An 11,995-nucleotide genomic window follows, 5' to 3' on the forward strand; every position below is an offset into this window, starting at 1 on the left:
TACAGGCAGATACAGGGAGATACAGGGAGATACCGGGAGATACAGGGAGATACAGGGAGATACAGGGAGATACAGGCTAGTCTACATGATGAGATTATTATGGATGAGTGAGAATATTTTTGATTTGTCAAAACATTTGATCATCATGTCATCACAAACGAATAGCGAGTTAATATTCTCATGCTTCAATTCAAGATCAGATTACACTAGAGAGGAAAGTGCATTTAAAAAAGATAATCAAATGAAATGTACTTCAATGTACTTATTTGCTTAAAAACTTTAAATCATCAGCACATTCCTCTTGAAATTCGTTAGTTGATTCAACTAATCTTGCTTGTATGATTCAAATAGGCCGACTTCCTTATGACCCCACTCCTCACATGAGACAGAGACAGAGAGACAGAGAGTGACAGAGAGAGACAAAGAGAGAGACAGAGAGAGAGAGAGAGACAGAGAGAGACCGAGGAAGAGAGACAGAGAGTGACAGAGAGAGAGATAGAGAGAGACAGAGAGAGACAGAGACAGAGAGAGACAGAGAGAGAGGGAGAGATACAGAGAGAGCAGAGACAGAGGAGAGGGAGAGAGACAGAGAGGAGCAGAGAGGAGCAGGGAGGGCAGAGAGAGTGAGGACAGGGCAGAGAGTGGCAGAGAGAGACAGGGAGAGACAGAGAGAGAGAGAGAGAGAGAGAGAGACAGAGCAGTTAACCGATCGCTGCAGCTGTACATAGTCCATCTGTAAATAGCCCATCCAATCTACCTACCTCATCCCCATATTGTTTTTATTTACTTTCTGCACTTTTGCACTCCAGTGATAATCAGATAAATTGTAATTACTTCGCTACTATGGCCTATTTATTGCCTTACCTCCTCACGCCATTTGCACACATATAGATTTTACTCTATTGTGTTGACTGTATGTTTGTTAACACCATGTGTAACTCTGTGTTGTTGTTTGTGTCGAACTGCTTTGCTTTATCTTGGCCAGGTCACAGTTGTAAATAAGAACTTGTTCTCAACTGGGCTACCTGTTTAAATAAAGGTGATCTGGCCTACCTGGTGAAATAAAGGTGATCTGGACTACCTGGTTAAATAAAGGTGATCTGGCCTACCTGGTGAAATAAAGGTGATCTGATCTACCTGGTTAAATAAAGGTGATCTGGTCTACCTGGTTAAATAAAGGTGATCTGGTCTACCTGGTTAAATAAAGGTGATCTGGTTAAATAATGGTGATCTGATCTACCTGGTTGAATAAAGGTGATCTGATCTACCTGGTTAAATAAAGGTGATCTGATCTACCTGGTTAAATAAAGGTGATCTGGCCTACCTGGTTAAATACAGGTGATCTGATCTACCTGGTTAAATAAAGGAGATATGGTTAAATAAAGGAGATCTGATCTACCTGGTTAAATAAAGGTGATCTGGCCTACCTGGTTAAATAAAGGTGATCTGGTCTACCTGGTTAAATAAAGCTGATCTGTCCTACCTGGTTAAATAAAGGAGATCTGGTTAAATGAAGGAGATCTGATCTACCTGGTTAAATAAAGGAGATCTGGCCTACCTGGTTAAATAAAGGTGATCTGGTTAAATAAAGGTGATCTGAGCTACCTGGTTAAATAAAGGTGATCTGATCTACCTGGTTAAATAAAGGTGATCTGGTCTACCTGGTTAAATAAAGATCTGGAGATATGGTTAAATAAAGGAGATCTGATCTACCTGGTTAAATAAAGGTGATCTGATCTACCTGGTTAAATAAAGGTGATCTGGTCTACCTGGTTAAATAAAGCTGATCTGGCCTACCTGGTTAAATAAAGGAGATGTGGTTAAATGAATGAGATCTGATCTACCTGGTTAAATAAAGGAGATCTGGCCTACCTGGTTAAATAAAGGTGATCTGGTTAAATAAAGGTGATCTGAGCTACCTGGTTAAATAAAGGTGATCTGATCTACCTGGTTAAATAAAGGTGATCTGGTCTACCTGGTTAAATAAAGGAGATCTGGTCTACCTGGTTAAATAAAGGTGATCTGATCTACCTGGTTAAATAAAGGTGATCTGGCCTACCTGGTGAAATAAAGGTGATCTGATCTACCTGGTTAAATAAAGGTGATCTGGTCTACCTGGTTAAATAAAGGAGATCTGATCTACCTGGTTAAATAAAGGATGATCTGATCTACCTGGTTAAATAAAGGTGATCTGGTCTACCTGGTTAAATAAAGGATGATCTGGTCTACCTGGTTAAATAAAGGTGATCTGATCTACCTGGTTAAATAAAGGTGATCTGGTCTACCTGGTTAAATAAAGGTGATCTGGTCTACCTGGTTAAATAATGTTGATCTGGTCTACCTGGTTAAATAAAGGTGATCTGGTCTACCTGGTTAAATAAAGGTGATCTGGTTAAATAAAGGTGATCTGATCTACCTGGTTAAATAAATGTGATCTGGTCTTCCTGGTTAAATAAAGGTGATCTGGTCTTCCTGGTTAAATAAAGGAGATGTGGTCTACCTGGTTAAATAAAGGAGATCTGGTCTACCTGGTTAAATAAAGGTGATCTGGTCTACCTGGTTAAATAAAGGAGATATGGTTAAATAAAGGAGATCTGATCTACCTGGTTAAATAAAGGTGATCTGGCCTACCTGGTTAAATAAAGGATGATCTGGTCTACCTGGTTAAATAAAGGAGATCTGGTCTACCTGGTTAAATAAAGGTGATCTGGTGATCTAAAGGTGATCTGATCTACCTGGTTAAATAAAGGAGATCGGATCTACCTGGTTAAATAAAGGTGATCTGGTCTACCTGGTTAAATAAAGGATGATCTGGTCTACCTGGTTAAATAAAGGTGATCTGGTCTTCCTGGTTAAATAAAGGTGATCTGGTCTACCTGGTTAAATAAAGGTGATCTGGTTAAATAAAGGTGATCTGATCTACCTGGTTAAATAAAGGTGATCTGGTCTACCTGGTTAAATAAAGGATGATCTGGTCTACCTGTTTAAATAAAGGTGATCTGATCTACCTGGTTAAATAAAGGTGATCTGATCTACCTGGTTAAATAAATGTGATCTGGTCTTCCTGGTTAAATAAAGGAGATCTGGTCTACCTGGTTAAATAAAGGAGATCTGGTCTACCTGGTTAAATAAAGGTGATCTGGTCTACCTGGTTAAATAAAGGTGATCTGGCCTACCTGGTTAAATAAAGGTGATCTGGTCTACCTGGTTAAATAAAGGTGATCTGGTCTACCTTGTTAAATAAAGGTGATCTGGTCTACCTGGTTAAATAAAGGTGATCTGGTCTACCTGGTTAAATAAAGGTGATCTGGTCTACCTGGTTAAATAAATGGTGATCTGGTCTACCTGGTTAAATAAAGGTGATCTGGTCTACCTGGTTAAATAAAGGTGATCTGGTTAAATAAAGGTGATCTGATCTACCTGGTTAAATAAATGTGATCTGGTCTTCCTGGTTAAATAAAGGTGATCTGGTCTTCCTGGTTAAATAAAGGAGATCTGGTCTACCTGGTTAAATAACGGAGATCTGGTCTGCCTGGTTAAATAAAGGTGATCTGGTCTACCTGGTTAAATAAAGGTGATCTGGCCTACCTGGTTAAATAAAGGTGATCTGGTCTACCTGGTTAAATAAATGATCTGATACCTGGTTAAATAAAGGAGATCTGGTCTACCTGGTTAAATAAAGGTGATCTGGCCTACCTGGTTAAATAAAGGTGATCTGGTCTACCTGGTTAAATAAAGGTGATCTGGCCTACCTGGTTAAATAAAGGTGATCTGGCCTACCTGGTGAAATAAAGGTGATCTGGTCTACCTGGTTAAATAAAGGTGATCTGGTCTACCTGGTGAAATAAAGGTGATCTGATCTACCTGGTTAAATAAAGGTGATCTGGTCTACCTGGTTAAATAAAGGTGATCTGGTCTACCTGGTTAAATAAAGGTGATCTGGTTAAATAAAGGTGATCTGATCTACCTGGTTAAATAAAGGTGATCTGATCTACCTGGTAAAATAAAGGTGATCTGGTCTACCTGGTTAAATAAAGGATATCTGGTCTACCTGGTTAAATAAAGGTGATCTGATCTACCTGGTTAAATAAAGGTGATCTGGTCTACCTGGTTAAATAAAGGTGATCTGGTCTACCTGGTTAAATAAAGGTGATCTGGTTAAATAAAGGTGATCTGATCTACCTGGTTAAATAAAGGAGATCTGATCTACCTGGTTAAATAAAGGAGATCTGGTCTACCTGGTTAAATAAAGGATATCTGGTCTACCTGGTTAAATAAAGGTGATCTGGTCTACCTGGTTAAATAAAGGTGATCTGATCTACCTGGTTAAATAAAGGTGATCTGATCTACCTGGTTAAATAAAGGTGATCTGGTCTACCTGGTTAAATAAAGCTGATCTGGTCTACCTGGTTAAATAAAGGTGATCTGGTCTACCTGGTTAAATAAATGTGATCTGGTTAAATAAAGGTGATCTGATCTACCTGGTTAAATAAAGGTGATCTGGTCTACCTGGTGAAATAAAGGTCATCTGGTCTACCTGGTTAAATAAAGGTGATCTGATCTACCTGGTTAAATAAAGGTGATCTGATCTACCTGGTTAAATAAAGGTGATCTGGTCTACCTGGTTAAATAAAGGTGATCTGGTCTACCTGGTTAAATAAAGGTGATCTGGTTAAATAAAGGTGATCTGGTCTACCTGGTTAAATAAATGTGATCTGATCTACCTGGTTAAATAAAGGTGATCTGATCTACCTGGTTAAATAAAGGTGATCTGGTCTACCTGGTTAAATAAAGGTCATCTGGTCTACCTGGTTAAATAAAGGTGATCTGATCTACCTGGTTAAATAAAGGTGATCTGATCTACCTGGTTAAATAAAGGTGATCTGGTCTACCTGGTTAAATAAAGGTGATCTGGTCTACCTGGTTAAATAAAGGTGATCTGGTTAAATAAAGGTGATCTGATCTACCTGGTTAAATAAAGGTGATCTGATCTACCTGGTTAAATAAAGGTGATCTGGTCTTCCTGGTTAAATAAAGGAGAACCTGGTTAAAAATAACGGAGATCTGGTCTACCTGGTTAAATAAAGGTGATCTGGTTAAATAAAGGTGATCTGATCTACCTGGTTAAATAAAGGAGATCTGGCCTACCTGGTTAAATAAAGGTGATCTGATCTACCTGGTTAAATAAAGGTGATCTGATCTACCTGGTTAAATAAAGGTGATCTGGTCTACCTGGTTAAATAAAGGTGATCTGGTTAAATAAAGGTGATCTGATCTACCTGGTTAAATAAAGAGATCTGATCTACCTGGTTAAATAAAGGTGATCTGGTCTACCTGGTTAAATAAAGGTGATCTGGTCTACCTGGTTAAATAAAGGTGATCTGATCTACCTGGTTAAATAAAGGTGATCTGATCTACCTGGTTAAATAAAGCTGATCTGGTCTACCTGGTTAAATAAAGGTGATCTGGTCTACCTGGTTAAATAAAGGTGATCTGGTTAAATAAAGGTGATCTGATCTACCTGGTTAAATAAAGGTGATCTGGTCTACCTGGTTAAATAAAGGTGATCTGGTCTACCTGGTTAAATAAAGGTGATCTGATCTACCTGGTTAAATAAAGGTGATCTGATCTACCTGGTTAAATAAAGGTGATCTGGTCTACCTGGTTAAATAAAGGTGATCTGGTCTACCTGGTTAAATAAAGGTGATCTGGTTAAATAAAGGTGATCTGGATCTACCTGGTTAAATAAAGGTGATCTGATCTACCTGGTTAAATAAAGGTGATCTGGTCTTCCTGGTTAAATAAAGGAGATGTGGTCTACCTGGTTAAATAAAGGAGATCTGGTCTACCTGGTTAAATAAAGGTGATCTGGTTAAATAAAGGTGATCTGATCTACCTGGTTAAATAAAGGTGATCTGGTCTACCTGGTTAAATAAAGGTGATCTGATCTACCTGGTTAAATAAAGGTGATCTGGCCTACCTGGTTAAATGAAGGAGATATGGTTAAATGATCTGATCTACCTGGTTAAATAAAGGTGATCTGGTCTACCTGGTTAAATAAAGGTGATCTGGTCTACCTGGTTAAATAAAGGTGATCTGGTCTACCTGGTTAAATAAAGGTGATCTGGTCTACCTGGTTAAATAAAGGTGATCTGGTCTACCTGGTTAAATAAAGGTGATCTGGCCTACCTGGTTAAATAAAGGTGATCTACCTGGTTAAATAAAGGTGATCTGATCTACCTGGTTAAATAAAGGTGATCTGGTCTACCTGGTTAAATAAAGGTGATCTGGTCTACCTGGTTAAATAAAGGTGATCTGATCTACCTGGTTAAATAAAGGTGATCTACCTGGTTAAATAAAGGTGATCTGATCTACCTGGTTAAATAAAGGTGATCTGGTCTACCTGGTTAAATAAAGGGATCTGATCTCTGGTTAAATAAAGGAGATCTGGTCTCATCTACCTGGTTAAATAAAGGTGATCTGGTCTACCTGGTTAAATAAAGGAGATCTGGTCTACCTGGTTAAATAAAGGTGATCTGGTCTACCTGGTTAAATAAAGGTGATCTGGTCTACCTGGTTAAATAAAGGTGATCTGGTTAAATAAAGGTGATCTGGTCTACCTGGTTAAATAAAGGTGATCTGATCTACCTGGTTAAATAAAGGTGATCTGATCTCTGGTTAAATAAAGGTGATCTGGTCTACCTGGTTAAATAAAGGTGATCTGGTCTACCTGGTTAAATAAAGGTGATCTGGTTAAATAAAGGTGATCTGATCTACCTGGTTAAATAAAGGTGATCTGATCTACCTGGTTAAATAAAGGTGATCTGGTCTTCCTGGTTAAATAAAGGAGATGTGGTCTACCTGGTTAAATAAAGGAGATCTGGTCTACCTGGTTAAATAAAGGTGATCTACCTGGTTAAATAAAGGTGATCTGATCTACCTGGTTAAATAAAGGTGATCTGGTCTACCTGGTTAAATAAAGGTGATCTGATCTACCTGGTTAAATAAAGGTGATCTGATCTACCTGGTTAAATAAAGTGAGATCTACCTGGTTAAATAAAGGTGATCTGATCTACCTGGTTAAATAAAGGTGATCTGGTCTACCTGGTTAAATAAAGGTGATCTGGTCTACCTGGTTCTGGTTAAATAAAGGTGATCTGATCTACCTGGTTAAATAAAGGTGATCTGATCTACCTGGTTAAATAAAGGTGATCTGGTCTTCCTGGTTAAATAAAGGAGATCTGGTCTACCTGGTTAAATAAAGGAGATCTGGTCTACCTGGTTAAATAAAGGTGATCTGGTTAAATAAAGGTGATCTGATCTACCTGGTTAAATAAAGGTGATCTGGTCTACCTGGTTAAATAAAGGTGATCTGATCTACCTGGTTAAATAAAGGTGATCTGGTCTACCTGGTTAAATAAAGGATCTGATCTGGTTAAATAAAGGTGATCTGATCTACCTGGTTAAATAAAGGTGATCTGGTCTACCTGGTTAAATAAAGGTGATCTGGTCTACCTGGTTAAATAAAGGTGATCTGGCCTACCTGGTTAAATAAAGGTGATCTGGCCTCTACCTGGTTAAATAAAGGTGATCTGGTCTACCTGGTTAAATAAAGGTGATCTGGTCTACCTGGTTAAATAAAGGTGATCTGGTTAAATAAAGGTGATCTGATCTACCTGGTTAAATAAAGGTGATCTGGTCTACCTGGTTAAATAAAGGTGATCTGGTCTACCTGGTTAAATAAAGGTGATCTGATCTACCTGGTTAAATAAAGGTGATCTGGTTAAATAAAGGTGATCTGATCTACCTGGTTAAATAAAGGTGATCTGATCTACCTGGTTAAATAAAGGTGATCTGGTTAAATAAAGGTGATCTGATCTACCTGGTTAAATAAAGGTGATCTGGTCTACCTGGTTAAATAAAGGAGATCTGGTCTACCTGGTTAAATAAAGGTGATCTGGTCTACCTGGTTAAATAAAGGTGATCTGATCTACCTGGTTAAATAAAGGTGATAAAGGTGATCTGATCTACCTGGTTAAATAAAGGTGATCTGACCTGGTTAAATAAAGGTGATCTGATCTACCTGGTTAAATAAAGGTGATCTGATCTACCTGGTTAAATAAAGGTGATCTGGTCTACCTGGTTAAATAAAGGTGATCTGGTCTACCTGGTTAAATAAAGGAGATCTGGTCTACCTGGTTAAATAAAGGAGATCTGATCTACCTGGTTAAATAAAGGTGATCTGTCTACCTGGTTAAATAAAGGTGATCTGGTCTACCTGGTTAAATAAAGGTGATCTGGTCTACCTGGTTAAATAAAGGTGATCTGGTCTACCTGGTTAAATAAAGGTGATCTGGTCTACCTGGTTAAATAAAGGTGATCTGGTTAAATAAAGGTGATCTGATCTACCTGGTTAAATAAAGGTGATCTGATCTACCTGGTTAAATAAAGGTGATCTGGTCTTCTGGTTAAATAAAGGAGATGTGGTCTACCTGGTTAAATAAAGGTGATCTGGTCTACCTGGTTAAATAAAGGAGATCTGGTCTACCTGGTTAAATAAAGGTGATCTGGTCTACCTGGTTAAATAAAGGTGATCTGGTCTACCTGGTTAAATAAAGGTGATCTGGCCTACCTGGTTAAATAAAGGTGATCTGTCTACCTGGTTAAATAAAGGTGATCTGGTCTACCTGGTTAAATAAAGGTGATCTGGTCTACCTGGTTAAATAAAGGTGATCTGGTCTACCTGGTTAAATAAAGGTGATCTGGTCTACCTGGTTAAATAAAGGTGATCTGGTCTACCTGGTTAAATAAAGGTGATCTGATCTACCTGGTTAAATAAAGGTGATCTGATCTACCTGGTTAAATAAAGGTGATCTGGTCTACCTGGTTAAATAAAGGAGATCTGATCTACCTGGTTAAATAAAGGAGATCTGATCTACCTGGTTAAATAAAGGTGATCTGGTCTACCTGGTTAAATAAAGGTGATCTGGTCTACCTGGTTAAATAAAGGAGATCTGGTCTACCTGGTTAAATAAAGGATGATCTGGTCTACCTGGTTAAATAAAGGTGATCTGGTCTACCTGGTTAAATAAAGGTGATCTGGTCTACCTGGTTAAATAAAGGTGATCTGATCTACCTGGTTAAATAAAGGAGATCTGATCTACCTGGTTAAATAAAGGTGATCTGGTCTACCTGGTTAAATAAAGGATGATCTGGTCTACCTGGTTAAATAAAGGTGATCTGATCTACCTGGTTAAATAAAGGTGATCTGGTCTACCTGGTTAAATAAAGGTGATCTGTCTACCTGGTTAAATAAAGGTGATCTGATCTACCTGGTTAAATAAAGGTGATCTGATCTACCTGGTTAAATAAAGGAGATCTGATCTACCTGGTTAAATAAAGGTGATCTGGTCTACCTGGTTAAATAAAGGTGATCTGGTCTACCTGGTTAAATAAAGGTGATCTGGTCTACCTGGTTAAATAAAGGTGATCTGGTCTACCTGGTTAAATAAAGGTGATCTGATCTACCTGGTTAAATAAAGGTGATCTGGTCTACCTGGTTAAATAAAGGTGATCTGGTCTACCTGGTTAAATAAAGGTGATCTGGTCTACCTGGTTAAATAAATGTGACCTGGTTAAATAAAGGTGATCTGATCTACCTGGTTAAATAAAGGTGATCTGGTCTACCTGGTTAAATAAAGGTGATCTGGTCTACCTGGTTAAATAAAGGTGATCTGATCTACCTGGTTAAATAAAGGTGATCTGATCTACCTGGTTAAATAAAGGTGATCTGTCTACCTGGTTAAATAAAGGTGATCTGGTCTACCTGGTTAAATAAAGGTGATCTGGTTAAATAAAGGTGATCTGATCTACCTGGTTAAATAAAGGTGATCTGATCTACCTGGTTAAATAAAGGTGATCTGGTCTTCCTGGTTAAATAAAGGAGATGTGGTCTACCTGGTTAAATAAAGGAGATCTGGTCTACCTGGTTAAATAAAGGTGATCTGGTTAAATAAAGGTGATCTGATCTACCTGGTTAAATAAAGGTGATCTGGTCTACCTGGTTAAATAAAGGTGATCTGATCTACCTGGTTAAATAAAGGTGATCTGGTCTACCTGGTTAAATAAAGGTGATCTGGTCTACCTGGTTAAATAAAGGTGATCTGGTCTACCTGGTTAAATAAAGGTGATCTGATCTACCTGGTTAAATAAAGGAGATCTGATCTACCTGGTTAAATAAAGGTGATCTGGTCTACCTGGTTAAATAAAGGATGATCTGGTCTACCTGGTTAAATAAAGGTGATCTGGTCTACCTGGTGAAATAAAGGTGATCTGGTCTACCTGGTTAAATAAAGGTGATCTGATCTACCTGGTTAAATAAAGGTGATCTGATCTACCTGGTTAAATAAAGGTGATCTGATCTACCTGGTTAAATAAAGGTGATCTGGTCTACCTGGTTAAATAAAGGTGATCTGGTTAAATAAAGGTGATCTGATCTACCTGGTTAAATAAAGGTGATCTGGTCTACCTGGTAAATAAAGGTGATCTGGTCTACCTGGTTAAATAAAGGTGATCTGATCTACCTGGTTAAATAAAGGTGATCTGATCTACCTGGTTAAATAAAGGTGATCTGGTCTACCTGGTTAAATAAAGGTGATCTGGTCTACCTGGTTAAATAAAGGTGATCTGGTTAAATAAAGGTGATCTGATCTACCTGGTTAAATAAAGGTGATCTGATCTACCTGGTTAAATAAAGGTGATCTGGTCTTCCTGGTTAAATAAAGGAGATCTGGTCTACCTGGTTAAATAAAGGAGATCTGGTCTACCTGGTTAAATAAAGGTGATCTGGTTAAATAAAGGTGATCTGATCTACCTGGTTAAATAAAGGAGATCTGGTCTACCTGGTTAAATAAAGGTGATATTCTGATCTACCTGGTTAAATAAAGGTGATCTGGCCTACCTGGTTAAATGAAGGAGATACCTGGTTAAATGATCTGATCTACCTGGTTAAATAAAGGTGATCTGATCTACCTGGTTAAATAAAGGTGATCTGGTCTACCTGGTTAAATAAAGGTGATCTGATCTACCTGGTTAAATAAAGGTGATCTGGTCTACCTGGTAAATAAAGGAACCTGGTTAAATAAAGGTGATCTGGCCTACCTGGTTAAATAAAGGTGATCTCTGGTTAAATAAAGGTGATCTGATCTACCTGGTTAAATAAAGGTGATCTGGTCTACCTGGTTAAATAAAGGAGATCTGGTCTACCTGGTTAAATAAAGGTGATCTGATCTACCTGGTTAAATAAAGGTGATCTGGTTAAATAAAGGTGATCTGATCTACCTGGTTAAATAAAGGTGATCTGATCTACCTGGTTAAATAAAGGTGATCTGGTCTACCTGGTTAAATAAAGGTGATCTGATCTACCTGGTTAAATAAAGGTGATCTGGTCTACCTGGTTAAATAAAGGAGATCTGGTCTACCTGGTTAAATAAAGGATGATCTGGATCTACCTGGTTAAATAAAGGTGATCTGATCTACCTGGTTAAATAAAGGTGATCTGGTTAAATAAAGGAGATCTGATCTACCTGGTTAAATAAAGGTGATCTGATCTACCTGGTTAAATAAAGGTGATCTGATCTACCTGGTTAAATAAAGGTGATCTGAGCTACCTGGTTAAATAAAGGTGATCTGATCTACCTGGTTAAATAAAGGTGATCTGGTCTACCTGGTTAAATAAAGGTGATCTGGTCTACCTGGTTAAATAAAGGAGATCTGGTCTACCTGGTTAAATAAAGGAGATCTGATCTACCTGGTTAAATAAAGGTGATCTGGTCTACCTGGTTAAATAAAGGTGATCTGGTCTACCTGGTTAAATAAAGGAGATCTGGTCTACCTGGTTAAATAAAGGTGATCTGGTCTACCTGGTTAAATAAAGGTGATCTGGTCTACCTGGTTAAATAAAGGTGATCTGGTTAAATAAAGTGATCTGATCTAC

The sequence above is a fragment of the Oncorhynchus keta genome, chromosome 4 (assembly GCF_023373465.1).
Source record: "Oncorhynchus keta strain PuntledgeMale-10-30-2019 chromosome 4, Oket_V2, whole genome shotgun sequence".
Classification (NCBI taxonomy): Eukaryota; Metazoa; Chordata; class Actinopteri; order Salmoniformes; family Salmonidae; genus Oncorhynchus; species Oncorhynchus keta.